The following is a 3,666-nucleotide window of genomic DNA, read 5'->3' on the forward strand; positions in this document are numbered from 1 at the left end:
CTGCCTGCCTCTGCCTCCCGAGTGCTGGGATTAAAGGCGTGCGCCACCACCGCCCGGCCCTTTTTTTCTTTTTATCTTCCTCTTTTCTTTTCTTGTCTTGTCTTGTCTTGTCTTGTCTTGTCTTGTCTTGTCTTGTCTTGTCTTTCTTCTGTTTTCTTTAGAAAAGAGGACAGCAAACTTTCTAGGTTAACTCAGGCTTATAGGTCAACTTGGAACTCCCAACAGTTCTCCTATCTCAGTTTCCTGGATGCTGGGTTACAAACATGAGCTGCCACTCCTAACTTGAAACATCGAGTCCTAAGGGGTGGATTCTTAGTGTGTTGCCAGCCCCAGCCCTTGGGTGGTCAGGAAGTGGAGTTTTTGTTCATAAACCAAGCTAGGTGGTGTGACCACAGATATCACACTGTCAAAGGGTGCAACCCTGAGAGGTCTTGTGTGTTAGTGATCCTCAGATATTCAGAAGGATGGGCCCTGCCTAATTGTCTACCGGAGTGTATTTGGTTATTTGGGGATGGGCCTCTCAGTACAGATCTGTGAAGACCTTTGGTTCATTGACACATTTATGGAGACTTGATTCAGTAGCTGTAATTGACTTGTATATCCAGGCCCCGGTCAGCAAGAGAAGAGCTACATTTCTCTCTCTCTTGTATAAAAGAACCCTAGGGCCACAGTGAGCTGCCTTCCTAAAATAGGTCAGATTCTTGCAAAGCCAGGCAGCAAAGTGATGTTTCTAAGGACTGCAGGCCAATGTTTTCCTGGAAAAATTAATTAAAATATCAGCGGCTTCACAAGCCAAGAACAAGCATCCTAGGGCCCTCTGGGTAGGAAGATGCTATTAAGTATTAGGTTCAACTAGACTTTGGAGTCACAGTGACCAGGACTCTTGGACTGTTACATCAGTGAGTCCCCGTTGTCCTCTCCATACCAGTTCAAGTCTTACAAACCCTGGTGCATCTCCATGGCACTTATGGTGGATTATGACATGTCTATCAGGAATTATTGTCATTACGTTAGCCTTGGATGCAGCACACAGAGTACTCATGAAGACAGACTGGCTCCGCCACCATTACCCAGCCAGTGTGGCATCTGTGTGCCTGTCCCAGAAGAGACCTATTCTGAGCTTAGAATTTCCTTTTCCCATCAAAAGAAAAAGGCTTCTAACTTCAGTCATGTCTCTCAAGAGTGACTTGGGACAGGAAAGAGGCAGTTGAGAGAGAGTTGAGTGTCCCGAGTAAGAAGAAAAGACTGCACTGGGAAACTGAACAACAACAACAACAAAAATAGCAATAAAAGGAGGGGTCCCTCCCCCTCCTGGGGAATTCAACCGGGGCTGTAAACTTCCCAGAGCTTGTTAGACAAAGGAAAAACTGCATAGAAATAAAAATGCAAACCCCAACTCCAGGAGAGGAATAATTTTGGATCGAGAGGAGATAGGAACTGGGCCTCCAGAGAAAAGCACAATTTCTAATCTGCACACATGAGTCCACACACACAGTCAGCTTGTGTGTGTGTGTGGGGGGGGGTGGTCTCACCGACTTACCCTGTAATCGCTGGGCAGCTGGGCAATTCCTGCTCATGGCTTCTGCAGCTTATAGTGCATAGACAGTGGATTCCAGCTTTAAAGGGTTTGAGTTGCAATTTTTAAACCTCACGATGCCTAAGTGAACTCATTCTATCTTTCCCTTCCATAATACTTTTCAATACGCGCACGGCTTTCGTTTGGCTTTGTGTTAGCGGTTTGCTAATGTAATCATTAGGGAGACTAGACCAGGCTGGGACATTCCACTCGTTAAGTTCATTTTGTGTGTACCCCTGATTGGCCTGGATATCGTCATGTAGCCTAGGCTGGCCTTGAACTCGCAGTGATCAATCCTCTGATTCATTGCCTGAGTACTGAGCTAACAGCCAACAGCCACACTGGACTTTGCTTTGTTTTTTTGTTTTGTTTTGTTTTGTTTTGTTTTTTTCTAAATGTCTTTATAAATGTATTTCCACGTTCAGTGCATTGTAGCCCATAATAAGTGAAGATACATCAAGGTAACTGGGAGGGACCTGATGCTAAGTCTCATTCCAGACATGCAGCTAAGGATCCCTGACCTCCCCTTCCTGTATCTTCTGCATTCATCTCCCCTTCCTGTATCTTCTGCATCCATCTCTCCTCTTCTGAACCTCCGAGCACCAGGCACCTGAGCATCTACTTGGTAGCCAGGCAGGGGATGTGAATTGCTCTTGACCATTAGCTCTGGAGACCAGGGACAGCTTGTTGTCGCCTGTGGTCATACTGCCTGATCCACTCATGCTTTCCAGGAGCTCTTATTAGTAATAACAGCTAAGACATGCATAGCCCTATCATGTGCAATGCAATACAACATGCATTGATTCTGTCAAAATCCAAACATGTTCACTATCCTATTTCAGCATCAAGGAAATGGACTGTCAGGGAGCTGGACACCTTGTGTGGCCAAGGTCGGGCTACCCCTTTGGATCCAGAATCTGCACTTGCATTTTCCTACATACAAAGTAGGTTTCCCTTGTGCCCTGTCCGAGGTACAATGAAGGGTTAGAGGAAGTGGACCTTTGATCTTATGTGTCCCCAGGACCTTTGCAAGGATTCTAGGCAAGTTTGTAGCTTATACCCCTGTATGACCATCAGATCCATATTTTGCAGGAATGAGCCCCTAGCAGGCAGTCGTGGTGTGAGAGAAAATGGGGGTAGATGATCAGAAACCATCGAATGGTTCCCACCCCTGCCAGCCATGCCTGCTGACCTCCCTGGGGAGGACGGTCTTTCTCCTCTAGATGACTGTCTGGGTTTTAAGGGCACATCTGCATATTTTCCCTTTCCCAGGTGCAGCAGCGACAGCTTGGATGTTTCAGATTCTTGGTGCTTTCAAAGTTGGGTTATGTCAACAAGGCTGTCCTCTGAGGATATTAAAGAGTATGAGAGGGTTTCACTCGCCGGAGGAACATGAAACAATACGGTAGCTTCCAAATTGTTAACATTAGGTAAAAATAATCCTGATTGTTCTATTACCAGTATAGACACCTTACTTTTATCCACAGCTCTCCGTTAAAATGCAAAACTTTTTAAACGTTTATTTTATTTTAAAAATTATGTATGTGTGTGTGCGGGCGCGCGTGTCTGTGTGCTCTGGGGCCATTGGAGTCCAGAGGAAGATGTTGGATGGTTTTGGAGCTGGAGTTGCAGGTGGTTGTGAGCCACCCAGTGTCAATACTGGGAAATGAACTTGGGTCCTCGGCAAGAACAGCAAGTGCCCTTAAACCACTGAAGCATATCTCCAGCTTCCAAATGCAAACCATTCTTAAAATAAAATAAGGAACACTTCGTGAATTTGCATCTCGTCTTTGTTCAGGGGCCATGCTAATCTCTGTATCATTCCAGCTTCAGTATTCGGTGCAGCCAAAGTAAACACAAATGTAAAAATTTTAGTAATCACTATTATTTAATTGCCAGGACCAGGGGAGATGGTTTCCTTGGCAACGTGCTTGCTGTGCAAGCGTGAGGACCTGAGTTCAGATCCCCAGCACCCATGTAAAAAGACAGATGATAGAGTACATCTGAACTCTCCACATCGGAGAGAGGGAGGCAGGAGAATCTTTGGGTTTGCTGGAAAGCCAGGGTATCAGGACAATGAGTGCTGGGTT

At 45.7% G+C, this 3,666-nt stretch overlaps 1 non-coding gene across 1 annotated transcript; it reads right to left on the reverse strand.

The window, feature by feature from the left end:
- Positions 1-3,329: 3,329 nt before the first annotated feature.
- Positions 3,330-3,432, reverse strand: LOC115065656. Its single transcript, XR_003845424.1, has one exon. It is a non-coding gene; the product is annotated as a U6 spliceosomal RNA (small nuclear RNA).
- Positions 3,433-3,666: the final 234 nt, after the last annotated feature.

Source organism: Mus pahari, chromosome 16 (assembly GCF_900095145.1).
Source record: "Mus pahari chromosome 16, PAHARI_EIJ_v1.1, whole genome shotgun sequence".
NCBI lineage: Eukaryota > Metazoa > Chordata > Mammalia > Rodentia > Muridae > Mus > Mus pahari.